Source organism: Dipodomys merriami, unplaced genomic scaffold, assembly GCF_024711535.1.
Source record: "Dipodomys merriami isolate MVZ:Mamm:240054 unplaced genomic scaffold, mDipMer1.0.p SCAF_75, whole genome shotgun sequence".
Taxonomy (NCBI): Eukaryota; Metazoa; Chordata; class Mammalia; order Rodentia; family Heteromyidae; genus Dipodomys; species Dipodomys merriami.
Genome location: NW_027206346.1, coordinates 6793462 through 6817549, shown reverse-complemented (window position 1 = coordinate 6817549; position 24088 = coordinate 6793462). Strand labels below are relative to the sequence as shown.

The following is a 24088-nucleotide window of genomic DNA, read 5'->3' as shown; positions in this document are numbered from 1 at the left end:
CAGGTGATTGTAAGTTGTGGCTAATGGGAGAAATCTCTTGCTATTTTAAGGATGAAACAGAAAAATATATTTGTGCATGCACCACAGTTGTTTATTAGTCTGTAGTTGAACACTGAACTTCGATTTATATCTTGGCTGTTGTTGTGAATAATGTGAATAACAATGAACTACAGATATATTTATGAGTTACTCAGAGAGAAATAATCACATGATTGGTGGGTCAGTTGATATTTCATCTTTGAATTTCTTTAGAAAACTGCATACTACTTTCTACAATGAGAGTACTAACCTGTATTTTGACCAAGAGTGAAGAAATTTTCCTTTTCTCCACACTCTCACCAGCCAACATTATTACTTTTTTTTAAAGTTTTTTTAAAGGGCAGTTTTTTACTGTGTGCAATACCCAAGATGACCTCAGACCCAAATCCTTTTACTCCAACCTCCTAAAAGCTTCGAATTACAAGCCTTTACCATCACACCTGGTTCCTTTGATTTTTTTGATAAGAGTTATAGTAGTTATGAAGTAGTATCATAGTAATTTTGAATTGCATTTCTCTAATGACTTTTTCTTACAAAACATTAAACCAGTATAGAAGTTGTATTAAACACAACTTTGTAAACCCATTGGCAATTTTCAGGGCTTTTTGGAAAACATGTCTATTCAGAAATTTTGTCCATTTTTAATCAAGTTTCTTGTTAATCTCATCTTTAATCTCTCTATACAAAAGCAATAATTTATTCAAGGTAGTAGAAAGGAAAAAATTAAGCAACTCTTAACATTTTTTAGTTTTCAATAACATGATATTGATTAAATCATTTTCTGTTAATGCTTGAGACTATATAACTCAATTTAGTTAGACCTTATACAAGACTATATGTATTTTATTTTACGTTGATTTTTCTTTCCAAAGCCTGTGTGACTAATTTCCCTTCGTTTCTTTCTGTCTCATGTAGTTCAGATTTCAAACAAAAGAATAAATGGAAGGAAGTGAACAAAAAAAATACATTTCCTCTCATCTGATGATGCCTCTACAAGAATGAGGAAAGACCTATGATAAAATATCAAAAAGACAATTTATTCTTCTAGGTTTTCCTTATCTTTGTTATTTAACTTAAATGATGTAAAACACACTATACTGCTCAGATACTTTTATGTTTTCTCAGTTTTGTACATTTTCTTTTTTTTGGGGGGGGGGGATCCGGTCAAGGGGCCTGAACTCTGGGCCTGGGCGCTGTCCCTCAGCTCTTCAGCTCAAGGCTAGTGCTCTACCACTTGAGCCACAGCACCACTTCCGGTTTTTTTTTCTTTTTGCTTATGTGGTACTGGGGAATCGAACCCAGGGCCTCAGACATGCAAGGCAAGCGGTCTACCACTGAGCTACCTTCCCAGCCCTGTACATTTTCTTTTGGACTTCATCTCAGTCAACAACATTCCTGATATTTTTACACTAACAAGACTGAAGATAACCAGTTTGATTTACAGCATGAGAAGTTATCCACCTGGCTTCCCTGGAAGCAGAGCATGATCAATAGATAACATTACTTCTGGTTGCTCACTACATGTAATGGTTTCCGTAATACTTATGACATTCTATTTAGTATTTAAAAAAAACTTCTGGCTAAACTCAAAGCTCATTCATGGAAGTTTATGTTAAGTATTTTACAAGTTTTATTTCTCTTAATTCTTAAGATAACATTTGCTATAATGCTAATGTTATTACCATTTTAGTGTTGGGAAAAATTGTAATTAAAGGCACTAAGTGCATGGCCCAAAGACACACAGTGAGGAAGGAAATGAGTCAAAGTTTCCAAAAGTCTTTCCGCAATACACAAAAGGTAGGTAAATTCTCTCCATTCTCTTACACTCTCAATTCAATATTCATATTTTCCAAGAAATAATAGCATAGCAAATATTGCCCATGGTGATTGTTTTCTGTCACATTTTGTCTTCAACACAGACTGTGTTGGTGACTTTGGGTTATCATGCACAGAGCTGAGCTTCTAAATTGAGGTCCAAAGAGAGGCAAATTTCTTCTGTCCCACAGTTCCAGTTTTTTTAAAAAGTACCAAAACTTTTAAATATCACTTACTGTCTTTTAAGAATCCAAAAATGAAATAAATTCACATTTAATCAATGCAAAATGCTTTAAAAGTAGGAGACAATAAAACAGGCCCCCATGAAGTAAATTTTCTTCTACTTTTAAAATTATTCTGAAAGCCTTGTATTGGTTAGTCACACTTATAATCCTATCTACTTGGGATATCTCCTCAGGAGCCTGAGATCTGTGGATAACCATTGGAAGCCAATCAGGGCTTCCAAAACAAACAAAAAAATTCATGAAATTATTTTTCAAAATTTTTAATGAACTAGCAAAGACCCAGGAAAGAAAATGTAGTTCATATAGTACCTCACCAACCTAGAGAGGAAAGAGCTAGCATGGCCTTTAAGCCCTGATTTCAAACTCTGAGCACGCCAACACACATGCATGCACATGCGTTTGCACGCATGCATCTTTTCCCTTCCCCTCCCCAAATTAGAGAAGCGTACATACAAGAGGCACGTGCACCAACTTCAAATACAGTGAAAACAAGGGTTATAGCATGGGGGAGGAACATACAAAGAAACAAAAATTCACATCGCACATTATAAGTACGTTAGAAACAATAGCAAGAAACAAACAAAAAACTACTTGTTTCCCTATCTTGGAGTTCAATTCCCTTAACATCATCATATCTGTTCATATGAACATAGTTTTTGACATTATCTGCTTGCCCTAGACATATATTTGTTATTGAAAATAAGGGAAACCATGGGACCTGTTTCTTTGGACTTGGCTTACTTCACATAATAAATTTTTTCCCAAGTCTTTCCATTTCCTAACAAATTGGGTGATGTCATTCTTTCTGATGGAGGCATAGAATTCCCTTGTGTATATACACCACATTTTCTTGATCCATTCATGTAGTGGGGACAGCTGGGTTGGTTCCATATCTTAGCTATGGTAAATAATGCTGCAATAAACATAGTTGAGCTGGTAGTTTTAGTATGGTCTTGTTTGTGATCATTTAGTAAATCCCTAAAAGTGGGGTTGCTGGGTCAAAGGGGAGCTTTATGTGGAATCGTTTGAGGAACCTCCATAATGCTTTCCAAAGTGGTTGAACAAGTTTACACTCCCACCAAGAATGCTGTATGGTTCCCTTGTGGCCACATCCCCTCCAGCATCTGTTGTTGTAAAAATATGGAACGCTCCACGAATTTGCATGTCGTCCTTGCACAGGTGCCATGCTAATCTTCTCTGTATCGTTCCAATGTTAGTGTATGTGATTCTGAATTGAGCACAAAATATTTTTATATCAAAAGTGCAATTGGATTTTATTAAACTAGACGATTCAACAAAAAGGAAGTTCAAAAGAATTGTCATGAAATTTTACAACCATATATTTCTTACATAAGCACACATTTAAGAATAAAGTCAAGATTGACATGTCAAAAACAAAATAATTCCAGATATTTGTTGTTCAAGAAATGTGTAGGAGGAGGAATTCAATTATTCTATACAAGGCACCTGTCATAATGAACACTGCAGCAAGTGTTAAGGTTCGTTCAAAGTTTTAATGTTTTAAATATATTCAATTTTGGGAATTGTTTCAATTTTGGGAACACAAGCCTCAACAATATGTCAATACTATCCTCTTATTTATCTCTAAAGGTTTGTGCTTCTGGTCTTTTAATATTAAAACTTCAAAAAAATTTATCTTTAGCAAGTTGTGCAAAGGGGTTTTGCTTCATCATGTCAGTGTTGAATAGAGTGTATGTGCATTTGAATGTTCAGTGCATCTGGATCATTGTCAAATTTTCCTTTTTTCTTCCTTCCCTTACCCCAACCCCACCTATCCCTTCAAGTTTCCTACTTATATTCTCACATATGTACATTGAGTGTTATGACTGTATTAGTCCACCATTTCCCTCTCCATCCTTCTGCCCTATTTCCTCTAAGCCTAGCTCCCCTTTTAAGACTTGTTTCAAATTCATGGTGTTTTGTTAAATATCTCTACCTTTGGCATTTGGCTATGGGCTTGCCACATCCTCTCTTCCATGTTTGACCACATAAATGAATATATTTCTCCACATTTCCAATCTCTGAATGGCTGAGATAGGTCTATTTTACTATTCACCTTCTGTCCTAAATTTAGAATTGCACCTTCAGGACCATCCTATAGAGCTTTTTTCTTCTCTACACACTGAAGATGGAAAGGAAATAATTTCCATGCTCTCAGCATTATGCTATCCATCATGAATTTCCATCGCTTATCACTTCAGCAGTCTATGTTTAGGGACAATCTTCAATTTCTGATGATAGGAGCACGAGTCAGTTTTACCTATGCAGATTCCACTATGTAGTGAGCCCTGTAGTCTTAAATTTTCAATAAGTTTCGAGTAACTTTTTATTAATAATTTAAAAAGTTTTATTTCAGTATTTGAAATACTGCCCCAATTATTTTAAAAGTTTCACAATAAGTTAGACTGAACTTTTCCCCCCATTTTCCCCATTAGTTCAGGTTAAGTCTCCTTTGGCTTTATTGTTTGAGAGGCCAAGGGATGAGGGTAAACAGAGAGATGATCATTACTCAGATATCTCCTTCCTCTTCTGGTTTTGCTATTCTTGTTGAGAGGAAGACTGTAGCAGGGAAAAGAGTGATGCTTGACTTCACCATACAAGGGAACATTCCTAGTTATGTCAATTATTGTTTCTCAGAATAACTTAAACTGCTTACTCTTGCCTTATCTGTAACAGTAACCTAACTGTGGCTTCCTTGGTGCAGGAGGAAGCACACTAACAGGTTACTACCTGTAAATTGGTATTTTATATATCAACTTACTACCAAAAATATAAAGCTTTGGCTACATAAATGCAATGGCATTGATTGTCCAACAATACCTTAGTGAGCAGTAGACAATTCTACCCAGCTACCCTCTCCTCTCATATCCTCCCTTTCACTCCCCTCCACTCATTTACCCTCCCATCCCTTCTTTCTTTGTGTCTCTCTCCTCCATATTAATCTCTATCTTCTCTCTTTTTCTTTTCCAGTAGCAAGTGATTTGGCTTATCAGTCAACACATACATAATTGAACAAATATTTATTGCACCTCTTTTTGTGATTATTTATTCTTAAGAAGTGAGTTCTAGCACAGCACCAGTGGCTTACACCTAGATACTCAGTAGGTTCAAATTTGACAATTGCAACTCCAAGCTATTTTAAGTAGATAAACCTAAGAGATTCTTTTCTGCTCTTGTGGTAAAAGGAAGAAGTGAAGGTGTGGCTCAGGTGGTATAGAGCAAACATTGAGAATTAAAGCCCAGATAGAGCTCAAGGCCAGGAGTTCAAACCCCAGTACCAGCACAATATAAAAAAAAAAAAAACTGAGTCCTTTGTCTTAGAAGGGATATTTCTCCAAAAATTCATACCCAGGGCAATTTTCAAGGTCCAAGACTCTTTGTAAGGTTCTTTCACATTTTAAATTGATTCCTCTGCTTGATTCACATTATGGAAAATAGGAGTCACACTTCACATTAAAAAGTATGCACATTGCTGTACAGTTCTTACAATTTTTAAAGTAAAGGAAGCATGACAGAGGAATTCACCTCACTTGGGTGAGTTAGGTTTGACTCACTGACAGACTTTTGCAAGTAAATGAGGGTCTGTTTACATGTAAAGAAGTCTATGCAGATGGTTTTCTAGGAGAGAGAACAAGGTAGCTGTTGTCCAAGTTTGAATCAGAGTAAGTTTATTCCTATGATATGGTAAAGAGAAGCTCATCTCATAGAACACTATGCAGACAGTAATTTCAAGGATTAAAAACTCATGTCTATATAGTGAACAGCTAAGTTTTCACAAACAAAAAACAGTTTCCTAAGCCATGAAAATATAAGTTAGAGCAAAAGGAACTATGTTAAATATAGTTAATGGCTGAGTGACATGTATAAAAGAGTTCTATAATCACAACTAAACTATAAATTTTTCATCATGTCCCTAACAAGAATCTCTAAGATAGGCCTGGCTAAATCTGTCATAGAGCACTGGGTTCATGCAATTGTCAGTTTTGTTTAGGGTGCAATATCTTCTACAGTCGCTTGGGTTGCAAAGAGCTCACACCACATGCAGTGTCTGGAAAAACGTGCTGTCTTGTTAGGCACCTAAGGGATTTTTGTGCCACTGTGAATATTTATCGTTTTTCTTCTTATAATTATACCTGTAAGTGTGAAGTCATTTTGTGATAAGAATAATAGTTTCTGTACCCTTTGTTCCACTAACAAATCTCGGATGTAAATATAGCCCGGAGCCCTTGGCTCATGCCTATAATCCTAGCTACTCAGGAGGCTGAGATCTGAGGGTCACAGTTCAATGCCAGCCCAGGCAGGAAATTCCAAAGATTCTTATCTCCAATAAACCACCAGAAAACTGTAAGTGGCAAAATGTCTCAAGTGGTAGAGCTCTTGCCTTGAGCTGAAGAGCACAGGGACAGCACTCAAGCCCAGAGTTCAAGACCCACAACTGACCAAAAAAAAAAGTATGCATATATATATATATATATGTATAAATGATGAGATGAATTACATTTAAATATAAGTCAATATTTATGGTACACATTTAAAATATAACTATATATGATATATTTATAATATATACATATATTTATGTATAAGATCATATTATATCAATGTTTATAAATACATTTGTAATTAATATCCAAAGAGTACATCTGAAGATTTGGGGGAAAATGTAGAGTGTCTAAAGGCTTACTATTGACCCATCATACTTTCAATCATTTTTTCCACTTATGACAATGTCTGGAATACTAAGACAATGATTATTTTATTCCTTAAGATTTGGGGTTAGAAACATCTACTTACTTGGTATGAAATCTACCAAAATGTGATCTTGAAATCACACACCACAAACTGGACATATACATCAATTTAGCAACTTACAGGTCTCAAACTTTTATTTGAATCCTGTATCTCACATACATTGTTTCCTTCGAGTCAGCTACGTATACAAACATTCCTAGATTTTCATCTTCACATTCATCCCCATACTCACATGACATAGTAAACATAACATTATAATAAAAATATTATAGGTACTGAAAAAAAACATCTTTGCAAAAGTAGATAAATTTTATTCTTTTAATTCAATTCACTATTAAAATACTGATGAAAGAGTAGCTGAGAGGATGTTTCAAATATGAGAGTGCCTGCTTAAAGAGCATGTTTCTCATTCCAAGCATCATTATATACATCCTTCCTTCTCTCACATAAAAAAATAACTACAGAATCAACCTACATTTTCCCTAATCACTCATTGAAGAAAGAAATTGTAATACATATATGCATATACACAATGATATACTATTTAGCCACACATAATTATGAAATAATATCATCTTCAAGAAAATAGATAGAACTTTGGAAAGTAGTATGGAAGTTCTTCAAAAGACTCCACATAGAGCTCCCCTATGACCCAGCAATCCCACTTTTGGGTATTTACCCAAATGTTTACCAATAAGACCACACTAAAGCTACCAGCACGATTATATTTATTGCAGCATTAATTACTATAGCTAAGATATGGAACCAACCCAGGTGCCCCTCAGTAGATGAATGCATCAAGAAAATGTGGTATATACACACAATGAAATTCTATGCATCCATCAGAAAGAATGACATTGCCCCATTTGTTAGGAAATGGAAAGGCTTGGAAAAAATTATATTAAGTGAAGTAAGCCAGGCCCAAAGAAACATAGGTCCCATGCAATATCTAGTATATGTCTGAGTCAAGCAGAAAAGGTCAGATAAGGTGATGTTAGGGAAATGAACCCTAAGATATGTATTCAAATGTTTTTTTCTTTCATGCGATTGTTTCTTACACATTTATAAGATTATTTCTTTGTTGCTTTGTATGTCCCTCCCCCACAGTATAACCCCTGCTTTCACTGTATTTGATGTCGGTATAATTTGTGGAGGGGAAGGGGAAAAACAAATCGTTTAAATAGGGATACAGGGGGACCCATTGCAACAATGAGATGTACAAGTCGTTATGTCGAAAACGAACTTTACAAATTTCGTGCGGGAAAGGGGGGCGGGGAGGATTGGGTGGGGGGGTGGGGGAAGGATGGGAAGGGATGGGAAGGGGAAACAAAGGAGGAGGGTACAATGCTTGATAAGAAATGTACTCATTATCTTGTCCATGTAAATTGAACCCCTCTGTACAGTATTTTCAAAATAAAAAAATAGAACTGGAAACATTCATATTAAAGAAATTATCCATACTGTAAAAAACAAATACTAGATTTCTCATATGAAAATATGAATAACCCAGAAAATAAAATGAATAACCCAGGTGTAAAAGATAGAGCTGATTTAATTTGGAAAAAAGTAAGAGAGGAGATGAAGAGAAATACTGTGCAGTAAATATGTTCAAATATTCAATATGTTGGTATGACATAATAAAACATAAGTATAAAAATAGGCTAATGAAATTAATAAAAGGAATAAAATTTAGCAAGCTACATTATATGGACATATGTGTATAACACAATAAAATACTGTGTAAAGTTAATATTTGCTAATAAAAAGGCAAAAATTCATTCCAGTTGTTATAGAGTCATATGTTTCTTTCCATTTTTTGCTCAGATATTTCCCTGATAAAGTAAAAGGAGAAATAGGTTTTGTTTATTTAGAAAGACAAACTTGTCCAATTAGCATTAAATTATTCTAGTTAATTACTGTCAATGTGAAATTGCTCAACTTAATTATTATATTTAGAATATGTCCAATGCACTCTTCAAAATATTACCCTATAGGCATATACTTTTTGCTGGGGCCAGCTGCTCCATGTCCCGGTGGAAGACGTTGGGAGGGTTGCTGATAACGGGGCCCAGGGGTGCCCATGGCAGAAGGAGTATCCAGCTCCCCTCTGTCAAAGGAGACACAAAGCATGGATGGACCTACTGAGAGCTTCAGGGCATAGCCATCCAACTGTCACAAAGGTCCCTGGGAGAACTGTTTTATGGTGACAGCCCTAGGGCCTGACATCAGGGCCCCAGCGCTGTCCCCGACTTTCTTTGTCTCTAGGGGAGCACTCTTTCACCTGAGCCACGGTGCCACTTCCACCTTTTTCTGTGTATGCAGGACCTAGGAATCCAACCCATGCTTTCTTGCATGCTAGGTGAGCCCTCTACCTCTAAGACACAATCTCAGCCCTGGATAGCTGTTCTTCTATGACCCCTCAGGCTGTCTCAGGACAGTCTCCAACATCTATACCAAGTCACACATCTATACCGAGTCTCTCAACAGCAGCCCTGGCTAGAAATGAACATACTCTGCTGTGTTGCCCATCATATTCAGCACCTTTGTACTCTGTGCTTCCTGTCAGATCCTCCTTGTTAAGCAAGACCCCCTTTTCAAGTGCTGCCTCCAAGAAGACCATTCCGATCACCTTGGCAGAGCAGGAGCCTCTCCACTCTGCAGGCTGCCGGCTTGTCAGGCTCTGCCTTCCAGCCAGTGTGGGTTGACAGTGCATGAAGGGAAAGGCCTGGATTCCACCACCAGATCTCTGGAGGCCCTGATACACCACCCAGGGACAGGTGTTGTATCACACCCCATGAGAGGGGGCTTGAGGCCCTGGCAATGTGTGGGCAACAAGATGGGGCCATTTCTTTGTGTGGGCTTGAACTGAGGATCTGGGAGCTGCTCTCTGAGTTTTATTGCTCAAGGCTGGTGCTCTACCACTTGAGCCACAGCTCCACTTCTAGCTTTTTGGTGGTTCCATGGAGAGTAGAGTCTCACGGGCTTTCCAGCTTATAGCTGGCTTCAAACTGTGATCCTCAGATCTCAGCATCTGGAGTAGCCAGGATGACAGGCATGAGCCTGAGCACCAGGTGATGGGCACCAAAGGTTGTTTTTTTTTTTTTTGCTCCTGTTTATCTCCTGTCATCTAGCAAGCCCAAGTTAAAATAATCAGTTACAGGGGATCAAAATTCTCTCTTAGGTCAGTTAATCCAAGGAGATAAAGTGTCTTTGGAAAAGGCTAGTCTGAGTTGGCTTAGGGGTATTTGTGTTTGTGTGTGTGTGTGTGTGTGTGTGTGTGTGTGTGTGTGTGTGTGTGTGTGAGTGAGAGAGAGAGAGAGAGAGAGAGAGAGAGAGAGAGAGAGAGTGTGTTGGGGATACCTACCCTCATCTCTGCAGTGCCTCATCCTCCCAGCAGGGAGTGTATCCAGGATCCTGACCCCAAGGAAGGTGTTTGGGGGAGGGTAGCAAAGGTCACATCCAGGGGGATGATCCGAATTCTGTCCTGCAACCTAAGCCTGGACAGATAAAGGAGAGGAGACGTTTAGGGGAACATCAAGGGGAGCCCCTTACCTTTGGCTACAAGTACAGAAGAAAACTGTATCCATCTTTCTTGGTAGTCAGATAAAAGTTGTACACTGTTCATTTATTTTATGATTGTGTTAGTCTTAGGACTTGGATTCAGGGTCTGGGTGTTATCCCTGAGATTCTTTTTTCAAGGCTGTGGCTCTACCACTTGAGCCACAGCACATCTGGCTTGTGTGTAGGTTTGGGGAGGGAGGTAGTTTATGGGAGATAAGAATCTCCTGGACTTTCCTGCCCGGCCTGGCTCTGAGTCATGACCATCAAACCTCAGCCTCCCGAACAGTCAGGATGATGGGTGGGAGCCATGAGCTTCTGACCACCACCATCCATTTATAATCCCTTAGGCCAGGGCTGGGCCACCCACACTACACCTACTTGTTGGGAGTAGGAAGCAGACATGAGTGGGTTTGATACTTCAACAGCCTACCTATCTTTGAGCATTGTTCTGGGTCAGTCTGATGCGGCTTCCTCCTTATCCATAGCAATGACTTGGCTCTGTCACAAGAACAAATGTCCTCCAGGAGGTGTCAGGTCTGGGCTCTTTCCTCTGCACCCCACCCCCCTAACCAAAACTACACTCCCCAGCAAAGGGTAGTAGACAAGGAGTGTTTTCATTGTCTTATAGCCAGGCCCTGACCAGATAGGTGGGGGTATGGGTCAGAGTCCCGGGATCGTGCTGGGCAGGGGGACAAGGCAACATCTCCTCATCCACTTTCCTTCAACGGTGTAGCAGAGGGATGTGAGGAAGGAATCAAGGGATGGACAATGAATAGCCATCACAGTCTAGCCGGGGTACAGAGGGGCTTACCTCATGAAGCTAGTTCAACAGGCTGAGCAAAACAGCTCCTGACCCTCAGCCCACCTCCAGAATGAGAGGGACACCTTGGGTTCCAGCCACATGGGGATGCTGGGCCACCTCCTCCAGCACCTATTCAACCAGTTCCTGAAAGAGAAAGAGAGAGGGATAGAGAGAGAGGGAAAGAGTGGGGAGAGAAAAAGAGAGGGAGAGAGGAGAGGGGGAGGAGGGGGTGAGAGAGAAAGAAAGAGGAAGAGAGGGCCAGAATTACACTTAAGCCAGGTGCTGGTGGCTCAGACCTATAATCGTAACTACAAAGGAGGCTGAGATATGAAGATCGTGGTTCACAGCTAGCCCAGACCGGAATGTCTGTGAGACTCTTATACTCAAAGAACCAACAGAAAACCGGAAGTGATGCTGTGGCTCATGTGGTAGAGTGCTAGCCTTGATCTAAGGAGCTCAGGCACAGCATCCAGGCCTCAAATTCAAGCCTCAAAAATGAAAAAGTGGAAGTCCCACCACAAGAAGTGGACTGAATAACACCCACTGTCCTAGGAAGTATGGCAGAGAAGTCAGGCTGAGCTTCCTGTCAGCTGGAAGTCATGAGTAGGTCACCTGGCTTCTCAATGCCTCATTTTCCCCAGCTGCAAGACTGAATACAGTGAAGGATCCCCTTCCTCATGGGGATAGGTTAATGATGAAAGAAAGCCATGTTTTGTTTCATAATCCTACACTTGTTGCACGATTTCTTCATGTGCTGTGGAACCAGCACTGGAACCTTTCATCCTGTATGACCCCCTCCTCTTCCCCCACCAAGACCTGGCACACACTGTAACGGTTTGTTGGATAAACGAATGAGCATCTGTCTATGACAATACTACAGAAAAGTCCCATCCAATTCAGGTAAGCATCCTGGGTGGGGGCAAAGCCTGATGTAGCTCTCCAACAGTTCTACCTCCTCCCTCTTCCCACCCTCCTGGTGCCACCGCACTTAACTGTTTTGGTTCCAAGGATGTGAGCCATGATGTACTCACTGTATTTTGGGGCCTCTGGGATGCCTATCTTCTCAAAGATCTCTGTCCGGCCACTGACCAGCTGTGTGGCACTCAATTCTCCACTCAGCTGTGAACAAGGTTGCCCTGAGGTGAAAGCCTGGCTCAAGGGGCCTCCTCTCCACTCCCTGGGGCCAGACAGGATGGTCCACCATATCTGGCCCCCAAGTTTCATGTTCCAGAGATAGGACCCCTGAGGCATCCCAGGTCTCTGAATCTCCCAGAGTCCAGTACAGTTCCTGGGAATTGTCTCTACTCACAGCTAGTAGGCTGCAGATAACAAGGTCACAATCTCTGCTCCCCATGACATCCTCAACTGTAGTGATCACCCTAGAGAGAGGTGGAGAAGTATCGGCAGCTGTCAGAGAAAGGCAGTCAAGGCACGACGTTCATAGCAGGAGACCATCTGGCTTGGGAACTCTGCTTGTGCTGCTTGAATGTCATTGTTTGGTGGCTGAAATGGTCCATCTAATTTGACCCAGAATCCCAAGCATTAGTAGAAATTGCCAGCTTCAAGGAAAAAACCTGGAAAAGCTGGCATTTCACATGTCCCAATCAAACTTAAAGGGTTCCAAAGTCAGTGGTCCCCTTTTCCTTCCAGACAGCCTACAGCAGGTTATAGAAAATGGCATTCAGAGAGCCTCAGGTAACTGCCATGTCCTGATCCCAAGTAGGCTCCAGCAGAGGGAACACACTTGCCTACCATTGCGCAGCTGGAAACAGCCCAGGAGGGACACAGATTGGAGTCTGCAGAACTCCAGGGAGGACTGCCCACCAGTGCACTGCCCCTGGAGGGAATCCATGCCACCATTGGGGGCCTGGAGCCCCCTGCCAAGATGTACACCGCCAATACCCTGGGTAAGATTCCCCTCTCATCCTTGGTCGTGGTGAACCATCTGCCATGTCACACCGATCGTCACTTCCCAGACCCTCCTAGATTCACAGCCCCTGCCCTACTACCCCCATCTCGTTCCCTATTTATGTTTGGCAGACTCATTCCCAACCTTGAATTAGCTCCAACTATACACACCAGAGCAGACTGTCTGGCTGGAAGAGTGCGGCTGTGGTCACAGTAGCCTCATGAGCCTTCTGGCTGAAGACAGAAGAGCAGGTGTCCACACTGGTCTGTGGTTCACACAGGCCTCCTAGGGGAGACCCATTCAGGCCCAGGAGTTACTGTGGGCTGCAGGAAAGGGGAAGAAAGAGGTGGAAAGGAACATCTACTGAAACCTTCCCTAAAGGAGCCATGAAACGGTGAAAGAGAAAACAAAAATTGTGGCTGGTCTCCTAATGGTCATTAATGAAAAAAGAACAACAAATAAAATGCTTTTGCTCTTTCTAGACCCAGTGACTTAAATATATTTTCATTGTTCTCATCCTGCCTGCTCTCCCAACAAACACACACACACACACACACACACACACACACACACACACATACACACACTCACACACACACACACACACACACAGAAACACAAACACAAATCTAAATCAGTGACAGAAGACTCATCTCTCTCTCTTACACACACACACACACACACACACACACACACACAGACACAAACACACAAACACATAAACACAGACTCAGAGCAGTGCCTTTCTGGAGTTTGTTACTTTCTCATCTGAGCAATGTACCAGTTTGAGCAGAGGGGTTCCCTTGTCAGAACCAGGGGCAACCACCCAAGGGGAACAATGCTCTAATTATGCAGAACCATCCTGCCTCCCCCTTTCTCCATTGCCAGCCCCTTCCTCTTGGGAACATCCAGCTTTGACTCCTCATTCACCAAAACCCTAGGCCAGGACGCTGGGTGAAGGAGTCCCGAGACACATGGCTCCTCAGATCCTGGACAGAAAACAAAGCAGGGGGTCATGGTGCCTCCAGAGTGGTGTATGACCTGGGGTGGGGGCGTTGTTGGGGACTTTGATGGGGTCCTAAAGTCTATATACATGGATAGAGTCCCTACTTTCAGCCTACATACTTTGGGGCGACTTGGCAGATTCTTGGGGAGGACAAGGAGACCAGATGGACTGGGAGCACTACCAGAAGCTGGCAGAGCTGGGAAATGTGATCACCCAGTCAGAACTGTTGACAGCTGGGGTTGGGGGTACAGGCTGGTGTATGTTTCTCAGAGGGGGTGTGTGTTTCTCCCAAATATCCACTTTCTATCTGACCCCAGTGCCCTCACCTCTCTAGTGGGCTCTTCTGGGAATGTCCTCAGGTGAAAGGGTGACTGAGCACAGAAAATAAGGGCTCACACAGCAAGGGGGCCTATCTTCTGTATCCAACACCCCCCTCCCCAGCAAAAAGGAAAAGATCTAAGAAGGCAGGTGTGGAGGTGCTGCTCCCCATCTCTGACTAAAGGCAGCAGGTTCCCACCAGGGAGAGGAAGGGTGCAGATGCATGGCTGTGTGGCTCCCACTGCTCCAGACCAGGGGCTCTGTGGTGCCCCTGGATGGGTGCTCCTCACCCATCCCTGCAGCTCCCATTTTCCTGGGACACTGGATGCTAGGGATGGGGTTGGGATCCCCAGGTCAACACCCAGCTCCAACCCCCACCCCTGGGGTGCATTTGTGGCAGAGCCAGGGCGGACTGTGGGGTGCTGGGGAGATGCAGGTAGGACAGGAGAGGGGAGGCGAGAGGTAAGGTTCAGGGTCCGCGGGGGTGGGGTGGAAGGGGTAGAGTGGTGGAGTCACAAGGTGCAGGGGTCACGCCAGGTGCTGGCCTGCAGGGCGGCCACTCACGTGAGCTGCTGGGAGAAGCTGTAGGCTGCGACTCTGGGTGTGCGACCTGAGTCTGAGGACCTGGGGCGGGGACCAAGTCAAGGCCACAAGCCCCACAGGGGTGCGCCATCTCCGCCAGGTGACTGCAAGAGGCTCCACCAGTCCGAGCCTGCAGCACCATGTTTGAAAGGCAGCGCTGCTGGGAAGGAGCGGGGGGGGGGGGGGGTGTCTGCTGGTGCATGGCCGGGCAGCGCTCAGCCTCTTCTCCTTCTCCTCAGCCGCTGTCGCCCCCTCAATGGCCTCCTCCCCTGTGGCCGCCGTCTCTGCCTCAGCAGCTGCTGACTCTCCTGTGCTCCCCTAACCGGGACCTCAGACTCAAGGCCGCCATGGCTGCTACGTCTCCGAGGGGCTACACGCGGCCATAGCCTGCCATGCAGGCTCTGCATGCTCTATGCAACCGGCCAGGACCCACGCTATGATCGGAGCAGCCGCCAGCCACTGAAGCCGTTTCCACTGGTGCTTGTGTTCATGCTCGCTCTTCTCCCAGCTCTGTTTCTGCCCCACACTCCTCTCCTGGGCAAACCCGCCCCTGCTGCGCACACACCCCTGCCCCCTTGGGCCCCTGGCCATTGCTGCCACAAAAGTGTGCCCCTGGGCCCTGCCCCTCCTCCCCTGGGCCCAGCCCCCCAGCCCTGGCCACAATTGCAGCCCTGGCTGGGCCCTGAGGCTTCCAGACCATGGCAATTGCAGCCTTACCTCAGCTCAGCACTACCCCCCACCCCCAGTACTGGTCCGGGAGATCAAATCTCCCCTCAGCCCCACTCCTGGAGGAGACTCTCCTCCATCCCCCTCCACTCCACACACCAAGCAGGTGCATAGTGAAACTTGTGTGTGTATGTGTGTTTGTGTGTGTGTGTGTGAGTGTTGGGGATAACTACCTCTCAAGGACTCAGAACATAGCACCCTTTGGGATGACTCAACACACAGCACACTTCCAAAAACAGCACAAAGCACCCTGTGTAAAGGACTCAGCACACAGCTCCCTTTGAGGACTCAGCATGTAGTATGCTGGGTAGAGTACTCGGCAAACAGCACCCTTTGAAGGGCTGAGTATAAAGCACCCTGTGTAAAACATCCAGTGCACAGCACCCTTCAAAAAAATCAGCACATAGAACAATTTTGAAGGGCTCAGCACATACCATACTGTGGAAGCAATCAGCAAACAGCACCATTTGAAGTACAGTACACAGCCCCCTGTGTAAAGGACTCGGCACACAGCACTCAAAAAACTCACCTCATCCCTCTCTTCGCAAGGGCTCAGCACATAGCAGGACCCTTTGGGATGCAGTAGCTCACCACACCTTTTGAGGGACTCAGCATACAGTACGTTGTGTAATGGACTCAGCACACAGCACCCTTTGAAAAACCCAGGATGGCCCACTCTTCTCAGGGACTCAGCACATAGCACCCTTTGGGATGACTCACCAAACAGCACCTTTTTGAGGACTCCCCATGTGGGAAGGACCCAGCAAATAGTGCCCTGTGAAGGACTCAGCACATAGCTGTATGTCACAAATTCAGCTGTCATTAGAATTAGGGTGCTTTCTTCAGTATCACCATTCTTCAGAAATACTGCACAAATCATAATAATTCACATTTAGACAACCTGTGTTTTATGGGGGAAGGTCAGCTGGGGTCTTGAACTCAAAGCTTGGGGGCCCTGTCCCTGAGCTCTTTGGTTCAATGCTAGAGCTCTACCACTTGGAGGCACAGCTCCAATTTTGTTTTTTTGGGTTGTTCTTTGGCAGGTCTTATGGTGATAAGTAAGGCCAAGTTGGGGTATCTGTGGGCAAAGGCTCTTAGCTCAGCCTGGAGCTGACCTCTCCCTTTTTTGTGCCCGTGGTAAGCCAGGTTTCCAGGAGCTCTCTTGGCCTAGGGTGGAACAGACCTGCTCTGGCATCAGCAATCAGGGTGAGCAAAAGTCAGCTTGGCTCTGGTCACTTCCCCAAATTGAACTCTAGAGGATGATGGCACAGGGCCGCATGTTTCACATCTGGCCCCCAGGGTGCAGGAGTAGCCCACCATAGGGATAGTACTTGAGAGTTGTGTTTACTCTTGCTTCCTTGGGGCCCCCATCATGATTCAAAGCCACCCTGGACAGGAAAGCCCTTGAGACTCTTACCTACAATTAACCATCCAAAAGCAAGTGGGGCTGTGGCTCAAGTGGTAGAGCACTAGCCTTGAGCAAGAAAACTCTGGGATAGAGCCTATGCCCTGAGTTCACACACACACACACACACACACACACACACACACACACACACACACACACACACACACACACACACACACCACGTGCATGCAAAATCAGAGATTTCTACACTACAATCTTTTCCCACTAAGCCTGATGGCTGCTGGCCTAGGTATTTGATGCATACACCACCACCTACTTCCTATTTATCTGAGGAATTGCCATATGGGTTTGGGAGGGGGGAGAATCATCCTAGCTGAGAATGTGGCTCAGTGGTAGAGTGGTCACCTAGCATGCCTGAAGCCCTGGGTTCTATTCCACACAGAAAAGGCTGGAAAGGGAGGTGGGGCTCAACTGGTAGAGTGCCAGTCTTGATCAAAAAGAGCTCAGGACAATGGCCAAGCCCTGAGTTCAAGCCCCAGGACTGGAAGAACAAATCTTTGTTGGTGGCTTTTTATTTTGCTTTGAAAACAATTTATTCTTTGTGATAAGCATAACATGGGCCTCTTTCCTGGCCACCAATGGGCCATTAGATAACCCTTGAGTTTGGGCCACCTCCTGGCAGCCTCTGCCCTACCTGACCCCCAGTTTAACCTCCCCATCACCCGGCTGATGGAGGCCTGAGAGAAAGCCACCTGGCCACCTACTTCTGGTGGCTGCCAAGGCTTATGAGAGTCAGTATGTCGCATAGAGAGTCATCATCCACATCAGTTTACAGGAGAAAGTGGGGGAGCACTCCTCCTCTGAGCCTGGGAGCTGTGGGCAGATCTGGATGTGGGGCATCTGGGGCAGGACATACTCCTTGGGGGAGTCCACTATGGGGTCGGGAACCCTGACCTCTCCTCTGGCAGTTTCCATGCTGTCTTCAAGTTGCAATTCTTCAAAACCTTTCTGCTCCTCCCTCATTTCACCTACCACAGGCCCTGAGGCATCTGAAGCAGTGCTGGTGGTGGGGAGCTCAGCCTGTGCTGGCATCTGGGGACTGCTGTCTGTGCCTTCCCCTGTGAGGAGCAACAGCAGCTCCCACAGCACTGTCCTCTTCTCCATCTTCTCCTGGGACAGCCAGTGCATGCACTGGGCTTTCTCCCAACACAGCTCACTCAAGACCAACCTCTGCTCTTTACATACCATGAGGGACTCCTCGATGGTTCGGATGTGTGCCGAAAGCTGGCTGCATCAATGGTGGAGCTCACCTGTTGGACTCTGGAAGTCCACCTCATCAGGTAGGTCATGGAGGAAGCAGATTTTCTTTTCAGATGCCCATGTGTCCCTCTTCCCATCCCCATGCATGCTGTGGTGGCAGCTCATGGGGCAGAGGGCCTGTGGCTCCAGCTCAGTCTGTCACTGAGCTGCCTGGTGGCCCGGGTGCCTGCAGCGGGCCCATGCTCCTGTGGCAGGATTTTCCCCCTGTGGATCTCAGCCTCCGAGTGTTCTAATAGAGCCTAGTCCATCTACCAGGCAGCATGGAATGTGGGCATGGCCACTATTCTTGTATCCCATTGGTCAAAAAGAACCATGAAATAATGGGGGTGTGGCCGGAATCCTGTGATGCATGCAGAATGGGCAGAGTCAAGATGACAGTGGCTCCCCCAGCCCCTTTCCCAGGGAACTCTGTCCAATTCAGTTGGGGACAAGAGGGTGACGTGCTTTAGCTGGATGGCTGCACAGATTGTTGTGTATGTCTGTTTGTTGGCAGTCCCAGACCTTGAACTCAGGATCTGGGCACAGTCCATGAACTGCTTTTCTCAAGGCTAGCCTCAACTAGTGAAGCCACACGGCTCTACTTCTGGCTTTGTTGGCACTGAATTTGGACAGGGGTTTCAAGGACTTTCCTGCTTAGGGTGACTTTGACCATAGCCTTGTAAGTTTCAAGGAGGACCTGTGCTGCTGCTGCTGCTGCTGCTGGCCGCCCTGCTCTGCGGCCTGGGCCCAGGAGGCCGGGGTGAGGCCTTGGTGGTTTCTAGTTCCCCCACTCTCTTTGGTGGTTTCTTGTTCTCCCCCCTTGGTGGTTTCTAGTTCTTCCCTTGGTGATTTCTAGTTCTCTCCTTTTTGGTGGTTTCTAGTTCCCCCACCTTGGTGGTTTCTAGTTCCCTCCCCAGTTTGGTGGTTTCCAGTTGTCCCTCTTTGGTGGTTTCTAGTTTCCCCCCCTCTCCTGGTGGTTTCGGGTCCCCCACTTTAGGGCGTGGGGCTGGGCTGGGGTTGTGGGGTGGGGAGGTGGCAGTGGATTTTCAGGTCGGGCCAGGTTGTTGGAGGCCAGGGCCTGGTCCTGTTGGCCTGTCTGTCTCTGTGTCTGTTTGTCTGTCTGTCTGTCCATCTGTGTCTCAGTCTGTCTGTCTGTGTCTCTGTCCATCTGCTTCTGTCAGTCTGTCCATCTCCTCTCGGTCTGTCTGGCTGTCTGTCTCCTCGCAGTCTGTCTGCCTCTTGGTCTTTCTGTCCACCTGGCTGCCCATCTGCTTCTCCTGTCTGTCTGTCCGTCCATCTATTCGTTCTGTCTTGGTCATCCATCCATCCCTTGTCTGTCTGTCTGTCTGTCTGTCTGTCTGTCTGTCCCTCGGTCTCTGCATCTGTCTGTCTCTGTCTGTCTGCAGGTCCATCTGTGTCTGGGCCCCTATCTGTCCATGTGTCTGTCCGTCTCCTCTCTGTCTGTCTCATTGTCTGTCTGTCTGTCCATCTGCCTCTGGCTCTGTCTGTCTGTCTGTCCATGTGTCATCCTCTTGGTCTGTCTGTCTGTCCATCTCTGTGTCTGTCTGTCTGTCTGCCTGCCTCTCAGTCTCTCTGTCTGGGTCTATCTGTCCTGTGTCTGTCTGTCTGTCTCCTCTCTGTCCATGTCTTCCTCTCTGTCTGTCTGCCTCTTGTTCTGTCCACCTGGCTGTCCATCTGCTTCTTCTGTCTGTCATCTGTCTGTCCTGTCTTGATCATCTGTCCATCCCTTGTCTGTCTGTCTGTGTGTCATCCTCTCGGTCTGTCTGTCTGTTCGTCTCTGTGTCTGTCTGTCTCCCCATCCGTCCGTCCGTCCCCAGCACCCATCCTCTTCCCCCCTCAGGCCAGGCTGACTTTGACCTCGCCGACGCCCTGGATGACCCAGTGAGTCCTGACCTCTCACCTTTCCCCCCCATGGCTTCACCCTGGCCGCTAGGCCTCATGTGGGGCCTTGATCCAGCTGTGGGCCTGAATCCCATGTGACCCTTTGCCACCCACTGAGGCCTTGGGTTCAGGGGTCAGGGGGGGTCAGGGAGGGGTCAGGGGAGGTCAGGGGTCACCACCCTCTCTCTCTTCGCCCGCAGATCCCACCCCGAAGCCCAGTTCAGGTGAGTGGGGTCCTCCCCCCCTTCCCCACACCAGGCCCACTCAGGGTGGGGAAGTTGAGGCATGGCCCACTCCTGGCACACAGGGCTGTACCCGCAGCTGCTCAACCCGCCCAGGCCGCGACCCCCGGGTCGGGATGGAGGTGGGCGGGTCAGGAGGGGTCAGGGGGGTCAGGGATCAGGGGAAGGAAGGGGGTAAGGGGGGGAGGCCGGCCTCCATCTTCCCTTGCTCTCTCACCGCAGACGTCACCTCCCGCCCCGATGCCGGCCTCCACCCCAGCCCCGACCCCCGCCAGGCGCAGGAGATGAGGACATGGAAGGGGGGGAGGCCCGGATGTGGAGGCTGGGGATGGAGCGGCCCGGATGTAGAGGCCCAGATTTAGGGACCCCAGTGTGGAGGCCCGGATTTGGGGACCCGGATGTAGGGACCCAGACATGGAAACCCAGATGTAGGGACCCGAATGTGAAAGCCTGGATGTAGAGACCCCAATGTGGAGACCCAGATGTAGAGGCCCGGATGTAGGGACCCCAGTGTGGAGACCCGGATGTAGAGACCCTAGTGTGGAGACCCGGATGTGCAGACTCCAGTTTAGAGACGCGGATGTAGAGACCCCAGTGAGGAGGCCCAGATGTAGAGATCCGGATGTAGGGACCCGGATGTGGAAGCCTGGATGTAGAGACCCGGATGTAGGGACCCCAGTGTGGAGACCCGGATGTAGAGGCCCAGATGTAGGGACCCAGACATGGGATCACGGATGTAGGGACCCGGATGTGAGTACCCCGATGTAAGGACCCAGATGTAGGGAACCCGATGTGGAAGCCGGGCTGACCCCGCCCCCTCTGTTCACAGGTGGCGGTGGAGGCTATGGAGGCTCACACGGTAAGACGGGGAAACCAAGGCAGGGGGAGGAGACCCGGATGTAGAAGATGCGAATGAGGAGGAAGGGATGTAGGGACCTGGATGTAGGGACTTGGATGTAGGGAACCTGGATGTAAGGACCCGGATGTAGGGACCCAGAAGTAGGGACCCGGATGTAAGGAACCCGGATGTAGGGACCTGGATGTAGAGACCTGATGTAAGGACCCAGATGTAAGGACCTGCATGGAGGGACCCGGATGTAGGAATTCAGATGTGGGGACCCGGATGTAGGGACCTGGATGTAGGGAACCCGGATGTAGGGACCCAGATGTGGAGGCCGAGCTCCCAGGGCCGCGTCTCTCCTCCCCCTCTCCCCCAGGTGCTGGCAATGAACATGTGATCCACGGAGACCCCCCCCAAGGTAAGTCCCGCCCCCTCGACCGCCCCACTTCCGGTCCCTCGTGATCTGGGCCCGGGTGTGACCCACGGCCTTCAGGACCGCTGCCGACTCCACTTCCGGTCTCAGTGCGAACTTCCGGTCCGGAGAGAAAAGGAACTTCCGGTCTCTGAGTTCCTGGGGACTTCCAGTACAGATTGTCTTGGGACTTCCGGCCTGCATGAGAACTTCCACTCCTGACAGTATGTGAACTTCCGGTCCAGAGTATTGGAACTTCCAGTCCTGATTGGGAACTTCCGGTCCCTAGTATATAACAACTTCCAGTTCCGACTAGGGACTGCTAGTCCCTAGTGTATAGGAACTTGCGGTCCTGATTGGAAAGGCACTTCCGGTCCCTAGTATATACGAACTTCCAGTCTTGACTGGGCACTTCTGGTCCCTAGTATATAGGAACTTCCGGTCCTGACTATGGGCACTTCCGGCCCTGACGATGGGGAGTTCCGGTCCCTAGTGTATAAGAACTTCCGGTCTTCACTGTAGAGACTTCCGGTCCCTAGTATATAACAACTTCTGGTCTTGACTATGGGGACTTCTGGTCCAAGTGTACAGGAACTTCCGGTCCTGATTGGAAGGGCACTTCCGGTCCCTAGTGTATAGGAACTTCTGGTCCTGATTGGAAGGGCACTTCCAGTCCCTAGTGTAGAGGAACTTCCGGTCCCTAGTGTATAAGAACTTCTGGTATTGACTATGGGAACTTCTGGTCCCTAGTGTATAGGAACTTCCGGTTTAGACTGTGGAGATTTCCAGTCCCTAGTACATAGGAACTTCCCATCCTGACTGGTGATTTCCGGTCCCTAGTGTAGAGAAACTTCCGGTCCTGATGGGAAAGGCACTTCCGGTCCTGATTGGAAGGGCACTTCCAGTCCCTAGTGTGTAGGAACTTCCGGTCTTGACTGTGGAGACTTCCGGTCCCTAGTATATAACAACTTCTGGTCTTGACTATGGGCACTTCCGGTCCCTGTTCATGGACACTTCCAGTCAAGGCTGTGATAGCACTTCCGGTCAGGCACCCTTGTCCCCCCCCTTCACCTTGGCTCGCTTCCTGTTTCTGGGCACTTCCCGACCGGAAGTTGCAGGGAGGCGCCCCACCGCCCTTCCCGGGTGTGTTCTCCCCCGCACTTCCGGGTCCAGTCCCGCTCCCTCCAGGCAGCGCGCTGGCCCATGTCGTGTCCCCCATCGTGTCCGTGGTGGTCGTGGCCCTGGTGGGTGCCGCCATCACCTACTTCTAGTCTGGAGGTCGCAGACGCTGCTTCCGGGGCGCGGGCCAGGATGCAGGTGGGAACCACCCCCTCCCAGGGTGCTCGGATGAGGAGAGGCATGGGGCGGGGCCTCACATGATCCCCCGCGGGTGGCTGCAGCTTGTGCCTCCCCTCCCCCACCAGGCCCCGCCCCGGTGTGAGGCTGGATTCGAACCTGGGGCCTCAAGCAGCAGGTGGAAGCAGAAGTGGAAGGAGCCTGGAGGGGGAAGGACGAATAAAATCAACATAAAGTGTGCATGCGCGCTGTCAGGCCTGTCTGCCCAACCCATCTTTCCATTGTGCATGCGTAGGCTCCGCCCCTTTGGAGCCACTCCCTGCACATGCGCAGCGTTTCCTTCCCCTCTGGCGTCTGTGCAGTGTGGAGACAGGCGCAGGGCGGGACAGGATTGTGATGGACAGCTAGAGCGTCCCGTCAGTCACTTGTGGGCGGGGCCTCGGCTTGACATGACGTAAGATGGCGTAGGAGGCGTGGCCTGGAGGTGAATGACAGCCCGTGTGGCCATCTAATTGCAAGGGGGCGTGGCCTGAAGGTTACAGACAGGACAAATGTCCACACAACAGCCAGAGGGTGGGACCTGGAGGAGACAAACAGCCCCTGTGGTCTTTCAACAGCCAGGGGGCGGGGCCTGGAGGTGACAGACAGCCCCTATGGCCTTCCAACAGCCAGGGGCAGGACCTGGAAGAGACAGACAGCCCCTGTGGCCTTCCAACAGCCAGGAGGCGGGACCTGGAAGTGAAGGACAGCCCCTACGCCCATACATTCACTAGTGGGCGGGACCTCTGGGTGATGGGCATAAACAGAGTCCACAGAACTAGCCACGAAGGGGCGTGGCTTCACACAGATCGAGTCTCCAGCTATTGGCTTGGCAGGGGGTGGGGCCCAGAGATGATGGACAGCACGCCCTGCCTTTTAACCTCACCCAAGGAAGAGGCCGAACTGGACCCG

General features: G+C 47.5%; 2 long non-coding RNA genes and 1 other non-coding gene across 6 annotated transcripts; 1 reads left to right on the top strand and 2 right to left on the bottom strand.

Annotated features, from left to right (window-relative positions):
• Nucleotides 1-3233: 3233 nt before the first annotated feature.
• On the bottom strand, nt 3234-3340 carry LOC138818400 (U6 spliceosomal RNA). Its single transcript, XR_011369106.1, has one exon. It is a non-coding gene; the product is annotated as a U6 spliceosomal RNA (small nuclear RNA).
• A 5503-nt stretch (nt 3341-8843) lies between these two features.
• LOC138818381 (uncharacterized) lies at nt 8844-18804 on the bottom strand. Of its 2 annotated transcripts, XR_011369092.1 has the most exons (8): nt 18456-18804; nt 13315-13467; nt 12545-12614; nt 12267-12354; nt 11245-11379; nt 10864-10931; nt 10237-10369; nt 8844-8979 (listed from the first exon to the last, which is right to left on the bottom strand). It is a non-coding gene; the product is annotated as an uncharacterized lncRNA (long non-coding RNA). The 2 variants fall into 2 exon arrangements; XR_011369093.1 differs by lacking the exon at nt 10864-10931.
• A 318-nt stretch (nt 18805-19122) lies between these two features.
• Nucleotides 19123-23367, top strand: LOC138818379 (uncharacterized). Of its 3 annotated transcripts, XR_011369091.1 has the most exons (7): nt 19123-19204; nt 20306-20346; nt 20547-20570; nt 21418-21447; nt 21806-21847; nt 21953-22065; nt 23266-23367. It is a non-coding gene; the product is annotated as an uncharacterized lncRNA (long non-coding RNA). The 3 variants fall into 3 exon arrangements; XR_011369089.1 differs by lacking the exon at nt 21953-22065; XR_011369090.1 differs by lacking the exon at nt 23266-23367 and having other exon boundaries at nt 21953-22957.
• The last annotated feature ends 721 nt before the right edge of the window (nt 23368-24088 follow it).